A 9015-nucleotide genomic window follows, 5' to 3' on the forward strand; every position below is an offset into this window, starting at 1 on the left:
CCTGGTAGCAGAGACCAGCCCTAGGGGCAAGATTAGGAGCCCCTCAACCCTTCTCCCTCACCTGCCCCTGGTATCCAGCATCCTTCCCCAACCCAGCAAAAGCCTCAGGGGACACACACCGGTCTTGTGGTCAGACCCTCTCCAGTGTAGCCAGGAATGGACCCTGGGCCTCGAGAGCTCTGGCCGCTGGGTAAAGAGAGTCCACCCCTGGCTGGGTGATCAGGGTGCTGGGACACAAATGTGGGGAGACATGGGGCTGGCAGTGGGGTGCAGAGCTCCGACCCCAGCTTTCTAACTCCCCTGCCAAGGGCCTACCAATCCTGGCAGTGTCTGGGCTCTCCACAGAGCCCTGGGCACGGTGCTGCCATGTGGCAAGGCTGGGACAAGCCCAGGGACCAGCTGAGATGTGTTTTCTCCCACATGGCTTCTGCCCAGGATTCCCAAGCAGTCCTGCCTGCACCCTTGCCTGCACACTACCTGCATGCTTCCATCACCGCCTGTGCGCTGCCTGCACACTGCCTAATCGCTGTGTACGTTTTACAAGCGCTCTGTCTGCTACCTGTGCTCTGCCTGATCTCTGCCTGTGCTTTGCTCACGCCGTCTGCGCTCTACCCACACGCTGCCTGTGCTGTGTCGCTGCCTGGGTCTGCGGCGGGGAGGCAGCGGTGCTCTGCAGCCTCTCCCGGGAGACTGAGGGCAGCAAAGCCCTGCCTGTCCTGCTGCTCCCGGTGTCTGCGGGGCTGTAAATACAGCTGGTGCCACCAGCGGGGCTCGGGGTCCTTTGGGGCAGTGGCTCTGCCCCTGCCAGGCTCCTTCAGCCTCAGCTGGAGCCTCCGCCAGCCCATGGAGCTGCAGCACCCACCACCCTGCCTGGCTCTCCCTGGAGGAGCCAGAACCGTGGTTGCAGGGGACCCTCCCTGCTGTGGGAAATGAAAACGGGGCTCTGCTGCTGTGGGATCCAGGCGCACCAGTGCCCACTGTTGAGCCATCCTGACCTCTGCCCACAGCGAGGGATGATGGCCCAGGAGAAGACCACCAGACCAAAAAGCCCACTGTGGGGCAATCTCAGAGGCGATGGAGGAAATCAGTGGACACCAGAATGGGATGAGACCACCTGGAGCCAGGACTACAGCCAGCCCAGCATGGCACTTGGGAGGGACAGAGCTCTGGCATGCTCTCTGGCATTACCCAGCATCACAGAGCTGGAGACAGCGCGGTATCTGTGACACTGGCTGGCGAAGCATCATCTCATAGAAAAAAGCAGAAGACTGAAGGGATGGGACATCACATGACTTGCCAGTGTTGCTTACAAGACTCCTGGCCACCTTTCAGAGTTCCTTCACTCTCTCTCCTCTTCAGGTTTTACTTGGGAAGATCTAAGCCGACAGCTGAAACTACTTCTGGGACATCACACAGCAGAGTAACAGGAGGTGATGAATCAGCTCAGTGTCACCAAAGCCAAAACAGACAAAATCAGTAGAAAAATGGGCGCACTGAGCCTATGAGTCCTGCGATAACATTGAAGTCCCTCTCCCTCCACCACAGAAGCCATGGGAGAAACAGAAGAGTCTTCCAGGAGGCTCAGAAGGGCCTGGGAGAAGGAAAGGAGTAGAATCCAGGCAATAAAAGTGCAAAAATAAATACAGTTAAAGAGGAAAGAGGTTGTCACAGACATCACATGGTCCTGTACAAACTTCACATCAGCACTAAAGAGCATCTGGGGCAAACCAGCCATGACACTCATAATGGTGACCCAACAAGGTGAATTTGGGAATAGCCCCAGCCTCCTCTCAGAGGACTTTCTCACTCATGCAGACAGCAAAGCTAGGGCTGGTGCCCAGGAAGGTTGGGTACCATAAGCTCGCCCTGGTCCCCAAGCTATCCTGGGACAGAAGAGCTTCCCCTAGGCATAAGCCCATCCATATGCTGCAACCACAGCCCCAGCAAGCCAGATGAGAGCTGGCGAGTGAGCAGCCTACAGGTAAATGCAAAAAGCCCACGCTGCAGATGCTGACATGCATCCTAGCAGCTCACTGGAGGCTCCAGCCCAACCAGGCAGCAATGCACCATGTCAGGGTGGCTGTGGCATTGTCTGGCCGAGTCTTGGGAACCTCCAAGGATGGAGATCCCCTAGCTCCTGGTGACTGTCCCAGGGCTGTGCCACTCTCCTGAAGAAGAATTTTCTTCCGGGCTCCAACCTGAACCTCCCAAGCTGCAGTCAATGGCTGTTGTCCTCCATCGTATGGTCTGGCACTACCAAGAAGGATTCGACTCCATCATCTTAACTGTTGGCTGCTCTCAGACCCACTTCACCTCCTCATGGCCTGGCTAACCCAGCCCAGCCTCCTCCACTTCTCCTGGCGAAATGTCTACCAGCTCCATGACCATGTTGATAGCCCACCTCCAGGCCTCTCCAGTTTCTTCACATCCCTCTTGAACTGGGAGGCCCATATCTGGACCCTACTGGGTGGAGAGGCAGCAGCTTCCTTCAGGTGGCTGCCCACGCGCTTCCCAGCATCCCCCACTATGGGCTTTGCCTTACTCTGGGGAAGACAATGACATGCAGATGTTCAACCTGAGGTCCACTGTAGCTTCCAGGTTCTTTTCATCAGGGTCCTTCCAGCTCAGATTGGTCAGATGCTTCTCCAAGAAATGCCCTGTGATGCCACAGGCCATGAAGGACATCACCATCGCAAAGGATGAGGCCTTGCACAACTCACAAATCACAAAGGGCTGATTGCTTTGCCTAATGTGACCATGAATCTCTTTTCCAAGCATCCTCCCAGGGCCTGCAGGCTTTTGTCCCACCACCACACTTTGGTTATCTCAGACTGATAGCATCCTGCAATAGACACTGGGGACAGGACTTTTTTTAGGGGTCCACAAATCAGCAGAAGCCAAAAACCATAAAATTACAGCTGTGAGTCCCACCAGAAAGATCATACATAGCATAAATACATTTGGTTTTCTTAGCTGCTTTCCACCGCTCTCTTGGACATGCAAGAAACCTTTGGCCTTGAGGAAAAACCTGCTGAACCCAATCACAGGAGGAAGTCATAATGTGGAGCAAAACCAGGTCTTCTGCTCACCCGAGATGGAGCAGAAGTCACTTTCTCCTGAAGCCACCTTCAGGAGTCACCTTCCCTGAAGGCATCTTCCCCAAAGACAGGTCAGAGGTTTTTGGTGATAACGTGATGGCTTGGCTAAGCACGTTGCATGGCCTCCCATGGCTGAGAAGCGGTGCATGAAGCTGGCAGGAGATGCTGTGTTGGAGCAGGACCTGTTCAGCAGCCACCAGGCCTCGTCTCCACGGGGACCTCAGTCAGGGGAAGCAGAGGAGTGTGGTGGCACTTGTGGCCCGTCCTCTCCTCCACCAACACTGTAACACTGGTCATCTTCACATTTCATCCGAATTTCCCAAACCGAAGAAGGAGCCGTTGGGTTGGACAGTGGCGCATTTGCTTTGGCTTGGCCAGCGAGCAGCGATAAAAGCAAGCCCATTGCCAACAATTCATTTCCTATTTCAGGCCCTACCAAAAATAAACTCGGAAGGGAAACTCCAATGAGAATGAAACACGCATGAGACAATGAGATCCTGAAATTAAATAGGAAATGTCTCTCAACGCTTGCTGGGAGGGGGGATGGTGGTGCCAGGGATATTCCATGCTGGAGAGGGGATCATGAGGGGCTTGGGGAGCTCCAGCAGCTCCACCAGTGGTACAGCACAAGCCAGGGTAAACCGAAAGGGGTATAAATATACTTTCAGCCTACACTGCATGTAGTGGCTTCGTGTGGGTGCATGCTACACATGGGGAAATTCCTCCTTCACCCCCAAAAGTGGATGTAATGGTCCCTGATTGCCTTCCTTGGGACACTCAGCTCCAAGGATGGCTAGGCTGGGGGCACTGCAATGTCCCCCTGCTACGTCAGTGACATCCTCCCACAGCCAGCTGGCATGAGGCTCCCCGCAGCCAAGCTAAGTGGATCACTCTGCAGACTGGGACCCCAAAGAGGAGCAGCCACCACAACGCCACGAAAATCATTTCATGTTCCTCACCGCAGCCATCAGTGACCCCATCAACGTGCCCGGAGGACCCCGGTGGCATTTGAGTGGCAATACATAGCAGCCTTTTGGCAGGCATCATCTCCTCATTGCTTGTCCATGCTCTGCCCACCAGCTCTGCTCCCATGGCAGGGCTCAGCTCTAGGGTCTCAAGGGTCCCTGTGAGCGTGGGCTGTGGCTCCAGGACCCTGTGCCACCACCCTGGAGTAGGATGAACACCTTGAACCAGCACCTGCACCTTTCCCTTGGGATGACAGAGCCTTTTGGTGGTTGTTTGAAGCCTTTTTGCCCATGAAGGGCTAACGGAGGGACGGTTTTGTCGCTGCAGCCTTTCCCTGTGCCTGAATTGCCACAAGACACAGAACATCAATATATACTCAAGAAGTATATATTTTTAATATACATATATATAAACACACACAAATACATATATATATATATATAAAATAATATATTTACACTCCTATACACTCCAGGAGTAAATTTTTTTTATCTGTATAGATACACTTATTTTCATATGAATACACACCACACACACTTTCCTATATATTCCTGGAGTATATAAAATACATACTTACAAATATAGAAGTATAGAAGTATAGATATATGCACATATATTTTTACATATACACTTATATATTTTAATATACATATATACATATATATATGTGTGTATATATATGTACACACTTGTATACTTCTATATTTATATAAGCTCTAGGAGCCAAAAGTGAGCGTGGCTGGGCCGGGCTGAGCCTGCCCCCAGCCCCCAGCATCCAGGCGCCAGCCCTGCCACCGACAGCCACGTGGCAGTGCCACCCGGGCACCTCCTGACACCGTGTCCACAGACAGGGTCTTTCTGACATTGAATCATAGTTTGGAGAAGAGGAGGCTGAGGGGAGACCTTATCGCTGTCTACAACTACCTGAAAGGAGGCTGTAGTGAGGTAAGTGTTGGTCTCATCTCGCAGGTCACTAGTGATAGAACAAGAGGAAATGGCTTCAAGGTGCATCGGGGAGGTTTAGGTCGGGTATTAGGAAAAAATTCTTTACCAAAAGAGTGGTCAGGCATTGGCACAGGCTGCCCAGAGAGGTGGTGGAGTCACCATCCCTGGAGGTATTTAAAAGACGGGTAGAGGTTGGCACTTCAGGGAATGGTTTAGGATACATGGTAGTGTTGGGTTGACGGTTGGACTTGATGATCCTAAAGGTCTTTTCCAACCTTAATGATTCTATGCTACAAATCCAACAAGTGCCATGCTGGGCATCTCCCTGAGGACCTGGGGTGCAGGGAGCCACAGGCATGGGGGTCCCCCAGTATGGACCCATTGGGAGAGCAGGGGAGTGGGGTGTGTGGCAGGGACTTTTCTTCCCTGCACCGTCCCGAGTCCAGCAGCAGCTCCCAGCTCTGCAAGCAAGACCTGGTACCTCCCTAAAGCCATTTTGTCCCTGCTAACAGGCACCAAAGGGCTGGGCAAAAGGCCACAGTCACACTCCTCTGCCTCGTCATCTGCTGCAGCACATCGCGTGGGCCAAGCTGAAGTAGAGGGTTCAAACTGGAGATGTGGCCTCAGCCTGTCTGGGTCTCCAGGCGATGCTCCACAGCCCCCTGACCCTCCAGCCCAAAGGATGGCATGCACATGAATGTGCCATTTTGGGGGATGGTCCTGTGCCCTGAGCAGCCTGGGGCAGCTCAGGGGGGCTGCAGCTGGAGCCCCCCTCTCTGCAGGCATTGGGCATGCGTGCAACACCTCCCCAGGCAGCCCGCTGAGCAAACCCACTTTGGCTCCGTTTTAAGACTCTCCCTCACCCAATGGAGTAGTGGAAGCATTTGCATGTGATCCAGGGCACCAATCAACCCCTGGCCGTAATGAACTGCGCAGAGCAAAGGGACTAAGCTCAGCAGCTCCAGCGTTTTGGGCTGCAAACAAATTTCTAACACACGGAGCCATCTCTGAACAGGTCCAAGAGCCTGAGCCTTTATTCCAGCCTCTGGAAGCTCTGTCCGGCATATTTTGGAAAAATCCCTGGTTTTGCATTACAGAAAGCACAAGTGCACTTGATCCAAGTGCTTTGAACAGGAGAGGAAGAATAATTAGGCAGAGGAAAGGCAGAGGCATCTGCACCGCCACTACCTGATTTACCCCCGCGCCTGTGCTGGCCCAGCTGCGTGCCGTAACGCACCCGACCTTGTTTAGTCTGTATGGGAACACAAATCACGGCGCAATGTCATCACTCTTCCAGGGTCTGGATTTCATTAGGAGCCACATGATCGGCCTCGGCTGCTGTTGGGGGCTGGCCACACTCCCCCTGCAGAGCTGCACAGGATGCAGGGGAGACGGGTCGGGGCGCAGGGCTGAATAGGCACCTTGTTTGCAGGTGAGGAGCAACAGCTGCCTCGGTGGGACCGTGGTTTGGTCCCCCTGGGATGTTTGAAGCCCCTGAAAATATCCTTAGGGGAAGGGAGTATGGCTTGAAGCTGTCCTGTGCTAGTATGGGAACTGTTGAGGCACAGCAGGATGGACCCTCTGGAGCACCCTTAGCCCAGAAGACAGGCCCCACAAGTTTGGGTCAGTTCCCCTTCCCCAAAAATCAGGCTGCTGAAATAGAGAGGCACAGCTGGCAAACCAGCAGCCCAGGCCAAGGGATGGAAGGGGCTGGCTGCAGAGTCTGCTGCATCCCTTGCAGCCCACTGCACCGTTTGCATCTCTTGCAGCTCGCTGTGTCACTTGCATCCTTTGCACCCTTTCACCCCTTGAGACCCTGGCCCTTGCATAACTCCCAGCCAAGCCCACACACTTCTCCCTCACCCCGTCTCGACATTACCCCTCCAGTAGTATTTAGGGGAAGCAGCTCCTGTCTCTCCCTACACTCGCCAGGCAGGGCTGTGTAAGCAGGACCATGTTGTCCTCGGGGTGGTATAGACCTGTCACCCCGTGTCAAACAGACCTCCTGACAGCCCCTCTGCTCTGCTGGGAGTGGAGACTTGAGGAGCTCCTGGGCTGCTGAACCACAACTAAAATGAATTAACCCTGGCCGAGCATCTGCATCTCCTCTCGGTGAAGGATGTGCAGTCAGTACGCGCGTGTGCGGCATCTCCTCTGAGTCCCCATGGATGCTCAGCGCAGACAACTGAAGCCTAGCCATGTTTTCTAACATGTTTCCAACCACGCATGCTCCTCCTGGCAGGTCAAACCCAACTTTTCCAGCTCGGTAGCCCTTGTTCTGCCGGCTACGTCAGCAGCTGGTCGGGGAGGGAGCACAGAGGTTTCACCTGGCACCACCAAGAGCCAGCAACCACCTCAATCCAGATCTTATTTTAGCTACAGCTCAGGGGTGAAATTCCCATTCAGATATTCAGCTCCAGAGGCCAGAGTGGGGGAAACACATTTACTCCTTCGTGTTGAAATTGGAATAAATCTGGTGAGCCCGAGGCCATGAGGCTCTGGCAGCCCCAGCCACGAGCTCCCCTTGCCCAGGGGATGAATGTGCACAAAGCAGAGGTCAGGCACAAGGTTAAAGTGGCCCAAAAAAGGAGGGAGGAGGCTGTGGACAGGCAGCAAAGCCACTGCAGTGGGTGACCACGTGCCCAGTGCAGTATGGGAATGGGGAGCTGGTGCTGGAGCCCTTTTCCCAGGGGTGCTGGGGGCTGATGCAGCTCTTGGAGGGTCCAAGGTGAAGCTGGAGGAGACTCAGGGAAACCATTCAAACCAAGCCAGGTGAGGAGGGCAGGATCTGGCCCCGAGGAGAGGAGCCACCCCAAAAGCCAGCCCTGAGGGGGTTTGCTGCTCCAGGAGCGCCTTGGCTCCATCCCTGGCTTGGGTACCAGCCAGGGACTGATCTAGCACACTATGGCTCAGGCAGAGCTGCTGTTGAATCACCGGCTTTGACACAGCTAACCCAATCCGCGGTCATGCCATGGAGAGTGGAGCCACTGGTGGGATGTTCACCAGCTCCCGCCCCAAGCCCCAGATGATGCTGCCTTGTCCCCTGCCCCACGGTAAAAGCAGTAAAGCCACATTTGGTGCAAAAGCCACGGTGAATTGGCCTCTATCGGTGATGGCTGGCTGCCTGGTGAAACCATGCTCACCGAAGGCTGAGCGGCTGTGGGTGGAGGTCCCGGCTCCAGAGCAGTCACTCAGAGCTGTAGTGACGTTGCAACTCTCCCAGGGGAAACTGGGCTCAGACAGCCTTCTGTGGATGGGTTTGCACTCAGGTTTCTCTAGAGGATTTTTCCTAATTGCAATGTGCTCCAATTGCAAAAGTGAGCCATCCTGCTCCATGCACGTGGGCACCCTGCTCCCACTGCCATTTCTGCTCAACTCAGCATCCAGCAAGGCCACAAAAATGCCGTTTTCCAGGATTTCTGAGCATGCAAATGTACCCTTTGGGGAAAGGTAACACCCAGACATCCCTTCCCTAAATGGGAAGTAGACACCTTTGGAAATCATACTGGGAGATGTTTTACCTGCGGGTGAGTGCAAGAAGCCTGAACCCCACAGGGGACCCTTTACTTGGGTGAGAAGAAAGTGGCTCCAGTGGGAAACAGAGACCCTTTGGCTCTCTGGATGTCCCTGCACATCCCATGACAGGGCATGGGCTCCTTTCCACAACGTGTGCTTGTCCTCCTGCTTCTCACCACCCACCTCTTCACCAGCAGTGTGAGGAAAGCCCTGTGGTTGGTTTCAGGGTTCTAGAAGAAGCAGCGGGCCAGGATCACCCCCAGGCTTCCTCTGTGTCAAGACAAGGAGCATCCCGCTCTCCCGATGCAAGAGCCCCTCAGCCATGAGCACCCAAATGTGGCCTCATCCTGCCCACCTGGGCACATGGCCCAGCAGCAGCTGGAGCGGGATGATGTGGTGGGACCACCTGCAGGTCCCATTGAGCTCTTCCCCAGCTCTCTTGCCTGGGTGAGCTCCATGGTGGGTGTGGCAGGGTGGGGAAGGACAGAAG

The sequence above is a fragment of the Phalacrocorax aristotelis genome, chromosome 15, assembly GCF_949628215.1.
Source record: "Phalacrocorax aristotelis chromosome 15, bGulAri2.1, whole genome shotgun sequence".
Taxonomy (NCBI): domain Eukaryota; kingdom Metazoa; phylum Chordata; class Aves; order Suliformes; family Phalacrocoracidae; genus Phalacrocorax; species Phalacrocorax aristotelis.